Below are 16570 nucleotides of genomic sequence, written 5' to 3'. Positions count from 1 at the left end.
AAACAATTATAGCAATTCTCCCAAAATAATCTAAAATGAAATTGCCAAGACCCAGCAGTTGTACTTCTTAGTAAACATGAATTAAAATTTGGCTCTTGGTGAGATATTTGCACACTCATGCTCACAGCCACCCTGCTCACAACAGCAAACGTGTAACCTTACCATATTTTCTTCACCACCACTCACGACTGAGTTGAGGGTTCCCATCCTCAACTGCTCTTTGATAGCTTCTCAACGATTCCTAAACCCTAACACCAAGAGCCTCACTTCAGACCTTGATGACCAATAATTGAAAATAAAGTCAGGGGCATCTCCTCACGCCAAGGCGCCCTCATGGAACTTGGTGCATGTCCTTGACTCTATCTGTGCACACCCATTCACACGCACAGACTTCCCAAGGTTTTAGACCCAACAACAGCTCAGAAATGACCTTTCACCTGCCATTTGTCCAGGACTCCCATCCTTCCAAACTCCCTCTTCCCAATCAGAACAGACACGAGCATATGTTTATCCTTTTCTAGGTACAAAAATGAAATGCTTCTTTACGCGACTCTGCATTCTTCCCCCACAGAACCCTTCCAGTTCAGGTGGTACCAAGCCCAAGATATAGACATGCCACATTGTATCCTATGCCCCCCTCACCGTTAAAGCATTAAACAATACTTCAAGTTTCCAATTCTTTCTTACTACAATTGACACTCCAGCGAACATCCTTCCACAGTAGAATCACATACAGCTGCTTTGATATTGACAGGCTAGGGCATCAGGGAAGGAAATCACCAAGTCAAAAGCCATGGACATTTGAAATTTTAAGTAGACTCAGCTAGACATCTTTCTCAAATGGCTGGAAGCAGTGCTGGAAGACTTCTCGCTGGGAGTGACATTAACAAAGTTTAAACACGGTGTCAGTCTTGATGGTCTGATGCACATGAAATCTGCAAACTCTTCCCGCCCTCTCTCAACCTGCTCCATGGTCTGGGGAAGCCATTCTCTCACAGATCTTTCTGAGCTACGTCTTCTGTTTCCCACCCTTTCAACTATCCAAGTTGAGCATCAATAGGGTCTATTCCTGCATTGCTCGCCTCTCATATTCGGTGTGTGTGTGTGTGTGTGTGTGTGTGTGTGTGTGTGTGTGTGTGTAGCTATGTACATACATGAGTGCACGTATCTGTTGACTCCAGGAGGGGGCATTGGATCCCATAGACCTGGAGCTACAGGTGGTTGTGAGCCATCTAAAATAGGTACTGGGGACTTAGTTCTTCTCCTCGGCAAGAATATGTACTCTTAACCACAGAACCATCTTCACAGCACCTTCTTCCAATTCTTCAATCACAAAAGCAGCAACATTACCAAAGATATCCCAGTTTGCATCTCCTGTGTCACTATTTACTTCCACTGCCAATCCAAACGCTTCTTACTCGCCTCTATCCAATTGGTGCAGACTCCCCTCACAGGTAACTGGGCCGGAGTAACAGTCCAGCTCATCCCTCAAACCCCAGGATACAGTTAGCTCTGTAGCACAACCCCAGGGCCCCACCCTGGCAAGGAAAGCTATACCCAGATATCAGAATCACACTTCTCTGGGTGTTCGTATTGTGTGTACATGTGTGCATGTGTGCATGTGTACATGTGTGCATGCCAATGCATGCACAAGGGTATGCATGTTCATCTGAAGGTCAGAGTTCAACCTCAGACATCTGTCTTCCTCTAGCACTCTCCACCCCTTTCTTCCTCGCCCTACTCTTGTGTTTCCATTGGAGCAGAGGGTCATGTATGTGCCAAGATGCATATGTGTTAGTTAGAGCACAAGTTATGGGTATTGGTCCTTCCACTCCACCACGTGGGTCATCAGACTTGATGGAGAAGCTCATCAATTCAGCCAGGCTGGCTGGTTACTGCGCTCCAGGAATCTGTCTGTCTCTGCCTCCACAGAGCTGGGGTTACAGACACACACAGGTGCCTGACTTATTTGCGCACTGGGGAGCCAACTCAGCTGCTCATGCTTGCATGGCAGCCATCTTCCCAGGTCCCCTAACCCACACTTCTAAGCTCTGCTCTGATCTATACCTCCAGTTTCTTGACGCCGAACCCCTTTGTACTCCAAAGGCAATAGGAACACACCTGTTTGGTATGCATGAGTTTTTAGGAGGATTCCCAGAGAACACGGAACACACAGGCAAACAGATGCTTTACGGGAATCACCTCTGCTACTCTGGGCCTACCCGGCTAAGGAAATGTCTTTCTTTCAGTTATAAAAGCAGAAAGCATTTACAGAAGAGACCATCGTATAGAAGAGCAAAAACCTGCCATAGGGTCTGTTGGTACACATTCAGGAAATGACCAAAAACAAAAGATTAGGAAACGGGCCCGCCACAATGAAGAGCATCCCAGACCATGCCAACTGCGCAGAATCATTTTGCATCCATTATCTGTCTCATGATGAGTTTCGTGATCAGATGTAAACAGCTGGCATCAAAACCCAGCAGAGCAATATGTAATGGGTTTTTTTCATCATTGTATACTATACATGATAATGAGAAATAAATCACAGCGTAAACTAAATAAGACTTGCAGGGGCTGAGGGCAGGGCTGGGACCAATGACAGAGGACTCTTCTAGCATGTGTAAGACCACGGGGGCAGAGCAGGTGAGATGACACAGGAACTAGAAGGTGTCCTCTTTGGTAATTTAAAAAAGGAACAATGAAAATGATGACTTAGCACGCAGTGGCTTTGAAACTCTAACCTGCCCAACTGAAGGAAGACATGAGATAAAGGGCCAGGTCAGCACACCTCGGAGAAGACAACGCTGGCTCAGCAATCGGTATGCAGAAAAGAAGGGATGAAAAATATTTTTGAAAGGCAAAGATTTAACAAAACGAGATATGAATCTAATTAGCAAGAGTCTGGTAAAAATAGATTTTGTGGGCATTAGCTCATGGAAAATGGCATTTCTTAGTTTTTGCCTAGTTTTCTTGCTGGCAAAGTCTACAACAGTGACGTGTCACACTTCAGGATGGCCAGGTGACAAACGTGAACGTTTGTGTGACTCTCTGGCTGAGCTGTCGGTGCTTTCTAGCCCAGCACACCCGGTTCCAATTGCACTGACCAAACATGGAGGGAAGCCTGTGAGGCCTCCTCCAGCACCCAGAGCAGGGCCTCTTCTGACGGAAACTGTCAACCATCCATCATCTTGACTAATGGTAGGATGCGGTGTCGCCGATAATTTAAACAGCTGTCAGGGCTGCACAGCTCTTCAGATTCCATATGGCCTGTGTAAGATGCACATGTGCTCCGAGCCCTTCCCCCTCCAAAGAACAAGCTGGGAGGAAAGACGTTAAGTCAGACACACTGGGACTCAGGCCCAGATCTGGGCTGCAATATGCTCACATACGACGTCCACACTTCGCAGGCTAGGGGGCCGCTCATCTGAAAAGTCGCATGAGCGTGCCTCGTGACGCACCTGACACACATGGGCAAAGCATCACAAATCCTCAAGCTCCAAATGCTCTCTTCGAAAAGTGAAACTTCCTAAGCACCTACAAGGCTCTCAAAGGGCTTCTGATGACCTAAGGCGTTTTCAAGAGCACGCGTGACCTCGGATGACTGCAGACCCCAAATCCCGCTGTCACACAGGAGCACCGGCAAGTACTTCGGGCTCAGGGGTCTGTCATCCACGCCAGGTAGATGTATGAGAAGCTGGAAGAGAAGCCCCAGAAGGCCAAGCCCCACCAGGTGAGAGAACTGGTCCTGTCATTTCCACCCTTCAGAGTGAATCCAAGCTCATGCCATCCCTTCTGTATTTTGTGATTCCCACACATCACAGCAGCCAAGCTTCACAATGGAAGACTTTAAAGATGGGAGGGGAAGTATGTATGTGAGGAGAACGTACAGCTGTGCCAGAGAAACTGTCCTACGGCTTATTCTGTAATGTTAATTTTATACATATAACAGAATCATGAATTAGCTGGGTCTGGCCAGTGGTTTATGGTAATCTCCCCCCACCTGGTCCAAACATAGACTATTTTCCCTAAGACTGCTTGCTTTCGACTAGAAGCTCAATAGAGGAGAGGGGGAGGATCAAAATGTGATAAGGACCTTCTTCCCTTCCTGCTCTGTAAACACCCCTTGGCTGTAAACACTCTCACACTAAAGACAGGCTGAAAAAATGCAGTTGTTGAGCCAGGTGTCAGGGACACACCTGTCCTCCCAGCATGCAAGAGGCTGAGGAAGGAAGATCACAAGGTCAGTGACACTCTGGGCTATGGATGAGGTAGGTCCATGTGCCCAGTGAATGAGACCCTGTCGCTCCAAAGAAATGAAAAGATAATCAATACCAGCTAGGCTGAGCAGCACAGAATTATATTTTTAACTACTTGGCAGGCTAAGGCAAAAAGATTACCAGTTCAAGGCCAGCCTGGGCTCCAGAGGGAGTTCAAGGGCAGCTTGTACTATTAATGCGTCCTCCTTTGAAATAAAAAGCGGTGACGGGGACAATGATGTGGCTCAGCGGGATAGTCTTTGCCTAGCATGTGCAATACAGCAGTTTCTACTCCTGGTACCACCCCTTCCCAAAAGGGGCCCTAAAGGGAGGGGTTGCAAACCATGGGGGAAGTGCAGAGAGAAATGCCACCAAAAATACAATGTTTACAAGAACCTGGCCTCAAGGAAAGAGCACCTCTTTGAAATCATGAGCTCTGCTCAAAGACTTTACAGCTCTTATTAAACACCCCTCTTTTCTTTCTACAAAGAAAACCCATGAGTATCAGCCTAGATATATTTACAACACTCCCCTTGGAGGATGCCCAAGGTCTACATTTGGTTTTAAAAGATGGTTCTTCCTACATGACAGCTATCTCCAAAGGCCAAGACACACACACAGAGAAGCCCAGCTTCTCGTTAACATTTTCCAAGCATACAGTAGCTATGCGCCATTTGGCACCCACCACAGTCCCTCCCAAAGCACCCAACGACTGCCAATTTCCCTGTGCATTTACAAGGAGAATTCTTGAAAAAGCAGTTCTTTGCAGAAGAATTCCACTTTGGCTGGGATGGTCATCAAAAGTTTACTGTCTCCCCATGGATGGTTGACCAGTTTTTAGTGACTTGGCCCAATATCAAAATAGCTGCAATTAAATGGAATTGTGAGGGTCAGATGAGGTATTAAAACAGAGGGTTAAAAAAAAAAAAAGAGGGTTATCCCCATGGAACTCAAATCATGCTTACCACATGTTCAAGCTGCATACCCTGCCCAGGGCAAATGGCTGTCAGACTCACCTCTCAGGAGAAAAAGTAGGTCAGCGTAACTCCCTGTGGTGTTCACTGGGACAAGAGGATTCTCGATGCAGAACGGGACTGGGCTAAAGCAACGGTCCAGGTTACTCATTGACTATAATGGGAGACCAGGCTGAGAACCCAAAATGATCGCAAACCAGTGTGTTTGTAAAAGCTGAAACACTCCAGGATCACAGTAGCTCTACAGCTTGGGCCTAAGGAAGAAAACTAATTCACACACTAGATGATGCCCCGTTCTAAAGGTTTCCCAACCAGTGCAAGTTCTAGAATTCCCACGGACCTCTTAATGACAGGCTCACCTTAAAAATAGGAATCATTTGATGTGTCAGAGGGCTCACCCACGACTACAAGGCCTGAAGAGTCAGCTCCTAAATTTAATCTGTTTTTGTACCTCTTCCCGAAGTTTAAGAAAACAAACCTGTTGGGTACGTGATTGCAATGGGAGCACTCAGGAGGACCGTGAGATCAGAGCAAGCCTGGACAACACGGCAGGAGCAGAAAGGAATGAATCGGGGAGGAGGAGGAGGAGGAGGAGGAGGAGGAGGAGGAGGAGGAGGAGGAGGAGGAGGAGGAGGAGGAGGAGGAGGAGGAGGAGGAGGCAGAGGTGGGAACTTTTAGGAGCAGGGAGGGAAAAAAGGAAAAGAAAAAGAAGAAACCAACTGCCGATTTATACACACGGACACGCATCTCAGATCCTCAGCTCACCATCTCAAGGGAAACGTCACCCAGCACAGAGCTGGTCACCTGTGAGTCACAGGGCAGCTGTACTATTTTCGTGGGTTTGCTGTCCCAACACACTATAAAAATGTTAACGTTGTCATGGAGATCTCTGAGGCTGTGGCTCAGATTCCTACCAACCACACATTCTTCCCGTAGATGCCCCTGCAGTCACTGTGTATGAACACAACAGAGAAGGGTGCAGAGTGTGGCAGACAAACTTCCGGGAGGGTCTGCCACTATGTGGGGTGACCTCATACAAGGCCTCTGCCCTCAAGACCTCATGCCCCCATCAGCACAGTGGCAGACCTTCAGCCCTTCCCGTCATTATGTAAGGTACCTGAGGAGGAGGGGTGGGGTGATGGCTCAGTGGGTAAAGTGTTCTGTTGTGCAAGCCAAGGACTTGGGTTCAATACTCAGTGCCCTTGTAAAAAAAAAAAAAAGTCAAATATAAAGGAATAAAGAATTTTTTTATGCCAGCCTGGGCTCATAGTAGGACTCTGTCTTAAGAGAAGAATAAAAGGTGGGGGGCTGAAGAGATGGCTCCGAGGTTAAGAGCACTGACTGTTCTTCCAAATGGACCGGGGTTCAATTCTAAGCACCCCACATGGCAGCTCACAACTGTCTGCAACTCCGGTTCCATGGGTCCTGACATCCTCCCACAAACATACATGCAGGTGAAAAACTACATTCAGAAAATGAAAATAAATTTTAAAAAAAAGAGAGAAGAATAAAGGAAACCATCACAGAGAGAGACAGAGAGACAGACACCTGGGAGAGGTTTGCTAAAGCATAAACATCCATGTTTTGGAAGAGTCCCCAAGGAGAGCAAGACAGGCTCTTCCTAGCCTGGGAATTTCTGCTGTGGATAAGCTCTGGTCAGCCCTACACAGCTTCCAGAGATGTGGTAGGGAGAAGTCTACACAGACCTTTCAACTCTAACTTTGGTGGGCAACACCTGACCAACTATGTAACTTTGACACCCACATATCATGTGTCAACTTGGAGGCTTTTGTTGAGATGTAGCATTCCAGTTGACAATCTTTGGCCAAGGCAAATCATCCCCCACAGTGAGCCATCGGTGACCCACCGGGTTAATTCTGTAAAGGCGATTTTATACATATCCACAGAATCATGACTTAACTGAACAGAACAGAAAGACAGCCTCCCTGGGCATGAGGGTCTAACATCATAGATATCCTTGGGCTTTGCCCGCACCAGCAGCTTCCTGGGCTCCACATGCTGCCGACCCTACAGATGCTGGACTTCTCAGACCCACAACTGTCAGTCAGGTCCTTACAGCACAACTACACAGGGGCTGGGGTGCAGTGGTCCAGGCTTTCCCACATGACCTCAGTTTTCAGCTCTATGGGATGGGGGACATTCCTCACACATAAACATGGATACACACGCTATTGGTTCTGCTTCTCTGGAAAACCTTAATACACATGCAGATGCTGGCATTCCATATTATTTTGTTATTCCATATTGTACATTTTCCTAATGTGGGTGTTTCTAAAAAAGAAAGTCATTGGAATGGTTCTTCTGTTTTTTTGTTTTGTTTTGTTTTTGTTTAAAGCTAGCCTGGGCTACATAGTAGGACTCTGTCTCAAGAAAAATCAATAAGTATTCTCTCTCTCTCTCTCTCTCTCTCTCTCTCTCTCTCTCTCTCTCTCACACACACACACACACACACACACACAATTTATGACCTCTTAACTAATTTGCCACCAATGGCTCACACTTTACAAAACACAGCTTTAAGGCACTGGAAAGAGAGCTCGGCAGTGAGGAACATTTGCTGCGCTTGCAGAAGACCCAGGTTCAGTTCTCCACACATACATGAAAGCTTGCAAGCATCTGCAACTCCAGTTCCAGGAAATCTGGTGCTCTCTTCTGACCTCTGCAGAAACCAGGCACACAGGTGGCACATTTACATACACGCAACCAAAACACATGTAATCATTTTATTATTTAAAATGACAGCACAGATCCAGAGAGATGGCTCAGTGCAAACCTGACAACCTGAATTCAATCCCCCAAACTCACAGTGTAAAAGAGAAAACTTGACTGGGTGGTAGTGGAGCATGCCTTTAATCCCAGCACTCGGGAGGCAGAGGCAGAGGCAGAGGCAGGTGGATTTCTGACTTCGAGGCCAGCCTGGTCTACAAGAGCTGGTTCCAGGACAGGCTTTAAAACTACTGCGAAACCCTGTCTCGAAAATCCAAAACAGAGAGAGAGAAAACTTGTGAAAAGATATCCCATGGCATGTACCACCCATAATATCAGAGAGAGAGACAGAGAGAGACAGAGAGAGAGAGACAGAGAGAGACAGAGACAGAGAGAGAGAATGAGAACACAATAACAAAATAAATAAGGGACTGAGAGATGGCTCCATGGATAAGAATGCTGACTGCACAAGAACCACAGTTCAGATCCCAGACCCCCATTATGTCTGCCCATGTGCCTATAAGTCCAGTGCTGTGGGGCTGGGATACAGAATTTGCTGGCCACTGGCCTAGCTCCAGGTACAATGACATCCTGATGTCCTTCTCCTCCTGTGGACTTTCCCTGCAGTGACTACAGAACTGGTCAAAAAGATGAGAATGCATGACTGCTGACTGCTCATATACAAATGGGATGTGAGTGTGTGTGCGTGCAGGCACATGTGCCCATGCATATGTGTGTGTACTTGCATGCATGCATATAAAACCTCCTCTAATCGCACAGAGGTGGGGACAGAAAGAATTGGAAAGCCAGTGGAAGAGACAGAGTAGACACACTGTTAAACTCTGACAGGCTGTGGTTACTTGCAAAAGACCTGGACAAGGTTAGGCCCATCAACATTTTGTCATGGGAGAACAGGCTCTTTCCTTCCTGGGGATTTACAGGCAAATGATGGTTGATGGGGCGGGAGAGACATTTTCTTCAGTGATGTAGCCACTGTGTGGTGCCTATCCTCACCGATGTTCCCTCTATGCAACCCTAGTGAAACACACTGGGTCATTAAAAACAAAAAAGACAAAAGCAGAAGGGGAGGTAGTTGGGGGAAGGAAAATCAGTGGGAGGAGCACAGGAGAGGGCAATGGGGCGTGAACATGATCAAAGTGCATTATTATGCGTTCAAATGTCATAATTAAATTCATGGTGTATAATTAATATATGCTAATGAAAACATTTTTTAAATAAGCTTGGGAAATTTTTCTTCAGACACTCCATGCAAAATTCACCAGATTGAAAAAAATAATAATATAACCTGATGGGCTTTGAAGGTAACACTTGTTTTTTTTGAAACAGTTAAAATATCACAGTGATTCATACTAAAATAAATAGTATAAATTGTATTCTTATATGAAAAGATGAACTACATTGCTTCTAGGAAGCATTTCAGCTCAAATAATTTTCATGGAATCCTCCCATTCCCTAAGCACAGTGGGCTGGGCAGAGGCCTGTCCATCTTAGCGCACAGTAGTCTCCTTTCATGAACAGACATGCTTCACAGCTTGTCCGTCCCTCTAGATAACACTGTCTAAAGGTCAAACAAGGAACAAGCTAGAAAAGCTCTTATTACCTTTACTAACTCCCAGGATTCACTAGTAAAGGCAGGGGTGGTGGTGTCCACCTACAATCCAATCCTCACATAGGGAGGCTAACACAGTATGAACCTGAGTTCAAAGCCAGCCTGAGGTATATAGCAAGCTCCAGGCCAGCCTGGGAAGCACAGTGAAAACCCGTCTCAGGAAAACAGAGCAGCAGAAATTCTCCATTGAAAGATGCTGAAATATTTCCCAGCATTTTTATATAAATCTCATAACAAGATCTTCTCATTCTTAAGCATGGAAAAAAATCTGAAGAATTGCAATGTCTAGTCTTTAATCAGACTCTAGTGAGGAGACAGCTAAAGGAGGTTGTGTGTATAGTGTACATGTAATCATGTGTGTGCATATGTGTGTGTGCATGTGCAGTATATATGTGCAATGTTCATATGTATTTACATGCACACGGAGGCCAGAGGTTAATGTTCAATGTCTTCCTTAATTGTTCTTCGCCTTAGTTTTTGAGACAGGGTCTCATACCAAACCTAAAGCTCTCTAATTTGGCAAACCTGGCTGGACAGTGAGCCCCAGGGACAGACAGACACCCCTCCCAAGTCTCCACCCACCCCAGCCCTAGGATTAGAAACACAGGCCACCATGCTCAGTTTTCACACAGGTGCCGGGTCCTCTTGCTTGCACGGCAAATACTTTACTGACTGAGCCGTCTTGTCATTCAACTAAGAAGAAACAGCAAGTTTTCCTTCTGAGAAATGGTTTCAATTAGATGACTTCTAAAGTATCTGCTGCTCCAGACCGCATGCTAACACACGGGATTCATTCGAAAACTATACAGGATCGTCATGCCTTGGGCCCAAAGCCTCTTCTATATGTATCCGTGAACAAGACACATTCTCTCTTAATATAGCTGCTTACAGCTACAATATCTGTAGTGGCATAGGCCGTACACAGGTAGCCACAGTCTATCAGTTACAATGTGAAATTATTCAAAACTGTTCCATGCACTCCATGAGTGTGCAAAGGGCTTCCTTTAGACGATGGGAAATTTCACAAGGTGTTATTTAATGCTGACGGTAGCAAATGTGTGCACCCACCCACTGATTGACTCACTGAAAATATCTGGTGTTAGTTGTCGACTCAGTACGATCCAAGCTTTTGTGAATTCTCTAACTAATCGGATTTATCAGGCCACCATAATTCAGGCAGCTTTTCAAAACATACCACAACACAATGACATCTCTCCTCCACACACATCAAGACTCCAGAACATAAAATGTTTCCAAACCAAACGTCTCTGTACACTTACTAGACTTACAACAGCCAGACAGAATGGCATCCCTAAAAAACATTTTAAGATAATCTTAGAACTCCAAGTGCATAGGCTGCTGAAGTTGAAGCAGGCAAACTCTCTCATGCCCATGTCCTTTACAAAATGGATCATCACTGAAGAGGTAAGAAGGCTTGTTACTACAAAGCACATGTTCCTAAGAGGCCAACACTGTTTCTAAATGTCTCTCACTATCAATATATTATATTAACACACAGACTCTCTCCTGTAGGGACCAGATGTATCTCATTAAAAAGTTTGAAAAAAGTTTCTGTTAAACTACAAATCAACCATCCGCACCAGCACTCTCTGCTGATCCTTGCCTACACAGCCTATTGCTGGGATGATGTGATGGCCAGTCTTAGGTAGAGTAGTAAACTATTCCTATCCTCATTTTACATCCTGCCTTCCTTACATCCTGCTTCAATTCCATCCTGCTTCAATTCCTTCCTGGATGTTTCAATGTCTTTAGCCCTGAGAACTTAAAATGTACAGTATCCACAGTCCTAAGATCACAGAAAATAACCTAATCTTTCCATCTAATTACTCATCATTGGTTTATCACACACACACACACACACACACACACACACACACACACTCCCTTACTCAGGCTGAGTGGTGGCTGTCTGCCATGTAGACCCGTTCCAACAGCAGTGGACAGAATAGCAGGCTGCAGAATCACCCCTCTCCCCTATATAGAGATGATTCCCGTTCACTTTCTGACACTCCACAGATGCACAAAAACATTGATTTTCACAGTTTAAACCCTCCCTAAAGATCGCTTAGCTCACTGTGACTTCCTGCACACCAAAGTCACAAATTAAGGAATAAAAGCCAAAGGCTAGACAGATGGCTCTTTCAGTAAAGCGTCTGCTACACACCATGAGGACCTGAGTTCCACACCTGGAACCAGCATTAAAAAATAAATAATAAAAATCCAGGTGTGGTACATCCTAGCCATCCAGCCTAGAAAAAACATCAGTAAGTAAGGCAATAAAAATATGTTTCCAAGAAGCAAGGCGGAGCATGACTGAGGAAGAGATCTGAGTTGGAGCTCCTGTCACCAAACATACACACACAAGCGTGCACACAAACATATATGCGTGCATGCATGATCACACATGTGCAGACACTCAGAAATGGAAACCAGAGAGAATATAAAGTTTGGTTCACGACTGCACAGCTACTCTTTCCAAAGTTCCCCAGAAACTAGAGATCCAGTCTTGTCCTTGGTGGGCTACCCCACCTTATTACTTCTGACGACAAAGGACAAGAACAGTTCAAACACACACACACACACACACACACACACACACACACACACACACATATACACAGAGTGGGGGGCTTTCGAATAGTTCAGGTCATCCTTTGCTTTCCATCAGAGTGGATAATAGTATATGCCCCGATAAAAATCACATGTCCCAAAACATTTTTAAACTCTGTACAGACAGCATGGCCAAACACATACACACAAGCATGCACACAGACATATGCATGCTGGCCAGCTTTCTGTTAACTTGACACAAGTTAGAGTCACCCAAGAAGGTGGGGAACTCAGCTGAGAGGATGGCTCCATCAGATTACCCTGGACGCAAGGAGAAAGCCCCACCCACTGTGAGCGGTTCCACTGCTGCACAGGTGGTCCCGGGTTGTATAGGAAAAACAGGCTGAACAAACCACAGGGAGCAAGCCAGTACACAGCACTCCTCCATGGCCTCTGCTTGGGCACCTGTCCTGACCTCCCTGAGTGATATAATGGGACAGGGAAACACAAGCCAAATAAACACTGCTTCCTCCTGAAGGAGGCTGTGGCCGAGGTGTTAGATCCCAGCAGCGGAGACGCAAACTAGGGCATCTGCCACGGGAAAGTCAGTGCATAAATACAGCTTTGCGAAACCACCAAGATTTTCCAGAGCGGAAACAGAGAATGGGCAAGTTGAAGGAAAATATCTTGGTTTCTGACTCAGCAACATTCATCAGGGAATGAACTCACAGAGTGGTACCCATTCCAGAAGGCTCAACGCCACCCTTATTCGTGTTGACATCTTCATTTCTTTTTAGAACTTTTTAGCAGTTCTTTGAAGGTCTCACATGACCCATTTTTACTGTATTCACCCTCCCTTCCCCGATTCCTCCGAGATCTGACCCTGCTTTCCTGCCCACCTGGTTCTGTGCCCTTTAAAACCAGCATCAAGTCCAATCTGTGTCCCCCAAACAGTCTTGGGTGTGTGGCCATCCACAGCAAGTGGGCTAGGCCTACCAGGGGCCACTCTCTTAAGTGTCTCTCTCTGCTAGACACTATCAATTGCCCATAGCTTCTCGGGGAGAGGCTTAGGGTTGATATTATGGAAGTGACCACCCAACCAAAAGCAACCTCCCAATCCAGTGCAATCCCCATCATCATGTGACCCCTCAACCTACACGCGTTCTTCCTCCATTTCAATTTGCATCCACAAACACCCTCTTTTCCTTCGAAAATATTTTCATTTTGAATTCTGTGTGTGTGGGTGGGTTTGTGCACACGAATGCAGTGCCCTTGGAGTCCAGGAAAAGGAGTCTAAACCCCTGGGGCTACAGTGGCAGGGAGTTGTGAGCCACAGAGCATGGATGCTGGGAACCAAACTGAGCTCCTCTGCAAGAGCCACAAGTGTTGGGCTGCTAACTGAGAAGCCGTCTATACAGACTCCACACCCTTCTTTGCTTTGGTTGGTTTGGCTGAACAGTATTCTCTGTGTAGCCCTGGCTGTCTTGGAATTGACTCTGTAGACCAACCTGGCCTCAAATTCAGAGACCTACCTGTCTCTGCCTCCCAAGTGCTGGAAAGGCATGCACTACCATGCCCAGCTTGCACACACTCTTTTCAAAGCCCATGATTTTAATAAGTCTCAGTTGCCCAGAATGTGAGCACAAGTGTGGCTATTACTCTGCCAATCAGCCAACTGATTGGGCACAAAGCTGAAAGAGAAAATTAATGAGAAAAACCTGGTGCCCCAGGACAGAAAACAGTGGGAATCTCTCAAGAGCTGTTTCACGCGCCCTCTGGAAGAAATGGACTTTAAAGGTTAAGATGACTTGCCAATTCTAGACTAGAATCTAGACCTACAGATGCCCAGGATAAGGACACTGCTACTGCTCCAAGCTTGGAAACATTGGGAATTCTGCATTTTAATGACAACGCTCTATTACTGCTAAGACCCATTTAGAGACTCAAAAACTCAGGGCTCAGTGGATAAACCATGAAGATGTGAGTTCAATCTTCTGGACCCACGTTAAAGAAAAAAGAAGGGGTTCTGCATAGCCACACACCCAGGTGAGCCTATAATCTCAATGCAGTGTTGGCAAGGGGGGGGGGGGGCCTAGGAGCCTAGTGACCAGCCAGTCTAGTTGAATTGGCAAGCTCCAGGTTCAGTGAGAGACCTTGAAAGAAGACATTCAGCATCAACCTGTCTTCCACATGCATGTGTACATATGTGTTCTCTACCACACAAGTAAACAAACACATACATGCACACACACAAAATGTTTAGATTTGACAAAGGCTCGCTCACCTTTTGTCGAGACAGAATCCTGTCGGAATATCTTCAATAAGAATTTCAACCAGCCCGTCACACAAAGCGACGCCAACGTTTTATCAGCATTTTCAAAGCCTGGGGCTCCACCTGGAAAGAACACACCGGTAAAATAAATAATGGTCCCTGTGTGATGGGAAGTTACCCGCAATGAAACAGCACAGGGTGCTAGAGCAATGGACACAAACCACACAAAGGCAAAGAGCCCAAGACGGTCATAGGGAGAGCCCTGCTTGGGCTTGACAGTCCCCTAGGGAGGACCACAAAGGGCAAGAAAGACAACAAACCCAGGAAAGAAGCAGGATGACAGCGAAGAAAAGACAAGAAGAAAGGGGCTGGTTGGGCCTTGTTCTTGCACGTTTGCTAGCAATTGTTTTTGTTTTGTTTTTCTGCAACACAGGATGACCTTCGCCTCCTTATCCTGTGGCCTCCACCTCCTGACTTCTGAGCCTACAGGTGTGCACCACCACACCTAGTTTATGTGGTAAAACCCAGGGCTTGCTTTGTGCAGGTGAGGCAGGCGCTCTGCAAACTGAGTCACAGCCTCTGGGTCCCTGACCTCTATCTCCGCAGGCCCAAGTCTCTGCAGCACCCAGTGTCAGCGAGTCTGTGAGGAAGCTACGGCCGTCTTCCTTCACCTTGAGGAGATCCCACAGTGCACAATGCTGAACAAGAGTGAAACTCTGAATTTTTAAAGTGACATTAAATAATGCGCCCAAACCTCATCATTCTGCTTTACGGCCACTAGAATCCTGAGCTCTTGCCACTGGAAGGAGCGAGGAGTGAATCCGTTAGCTGGTTCACAAACCGCTTACAAAGAACCTTCATGAAGCAGTCTCCTTCCACATGGTAAGTAATAGTAACACTTGAAGGTACCATGTACAGATGACACATTTGGAAAGCCAAGCCCTGACTGAAAAGAAACCTGATAACCCGACACCAGGAAATCAGGAAATCCGATTAACACTGCAGCTCAGATTCTGTCACCTCATCTACAAACCTCATAAATGGAAACCAAGGGGGCCAGTCCCCAACAAGACAGGGAGGGGGAAGGGAGTGTGCTGGCCAGGGCCCCAGCCCACAGGGCTCAAAACAGGAAGGGTCTGCTGCTATTTGCCTCAACCATCTGTGACTGGGCAATTTATAATCAACATTCTGTCATACTACAAAATCCAACTTTCAAAGGTTAGGCGGCTTTCATCATGATCCCTGACTCACTTAGAATGGGCACACTCGCTAGGCAATTGCAGACCGGTGTGGACCCAGGTGTCAATCCCCAGGTCCCCAGCTGACGTGGATGAACAGTCCGGGGGGTGTCATTTTTCTGCAGGATTTCATCCTCCCTGGCCTCTCTCACTCATGAAGCCCATTTCCCCTCTACAGTTCTGGCCACTTCCTCCTCGTCTGTCCTCAGATCCTCTTGTTACCTCCTTGGATCACAGTGCTAGAAGGGACCTTTCCATCAGCCTTGCCTCTCCAAACACACTCCAGACCATCCCCAGAGGGATTTGCTGGTGTACAAATCTGGCCTCTCTCTCCTCCGCCTAAGTTTAAGCACTGGCTTCAGGCATTGCTTAGTGTGGCTCATTGCTGAGCACCTGAAGTTCTCTTAGGCAGCTCATGTTTGGGACCGAACAGTGTGACGAGATCGGCAGTACACTCAATCCCTGTTTGATGCTGAAGGAGAACTGTGTCTACCAGGTTTCTCCCCGCAACCCCAGCCGCAAAGCCCTGCTTCACTTTATTCAGAGGGATGAATGTGATAAAGAATACACAGAATGCCTGCACAGTGGCGTCTCTCAGTCATTGCTGCAGCTTCTCTGTTTTTTGTCCCAAAGTTTGCAAAGTGCTTTTACACACGTGAGCGCCTGTGAACCTTCTAATAATGGGAACTTCTGAGGAGGCACCAAAGGGAGAACCAAGGTTGTGAACCAGAGGGTCCAGCCCAGGTTACCTCCCGTGTGCCTTTCTGTCGTGATTTCTGGCTTCTCTCTAGAAATTGATACGGGATGGAATAAAAACCTGTCTTCCCTATGGCAGATCCAATCCATCCAGATATCCATCCCATCCATGTGTATCCTCTGCCTTTTATCACACTTCAGGA

At 46.4% G+C, this 16570-nt stretch overlaps 1 protein-coding gene across 5 annotated transcripts in view; it reads right to left on the bottom strand.

Annotated features, from left to right (window-relative positions):
* The window catches only part of Tiam2 (TIAM Rac1 associated GEF 2), a 234998-nt gene that overhangs the window by 186288 nt on the left and 32140 nt on the right, over positions 1–16570 (bottom strand). For all 5 annotated transcript variants that reach the window (XM_050135807.1, XM_050135806.1, XM_050135809.1 and 2 more), the window contains one exon: positions 14446–14556. The gene's annotated coding sequence lies outside the window, so the exon portion shown is untranslated. The remainder of the gene's footprint in view (positions 1–14445; positions 14557–16570) is intronic.

This window comes from Alexandromys fortis, unplaced genomic scaffold (assembly GCF_014885135.2).
Source record: "Alexandromys fortis isolate MF-2015 unplaced genomic scaffold, M_Fortis_MF-2015_v1.1 scaffold_23, whole genome shotgun sequence".
Classification (NCBI taxonomy): domain Eukaryota; kingdom Metazoa; phylum Chordata; class Mammalia; order Rodentia; family Cricetidae; genus Alexandromys; species Alexandromys fortis.
Note: the sequence above shows the minus strand (reverse complement) of the source record. Positions and strands in the feature narration are given on the sequence as shown.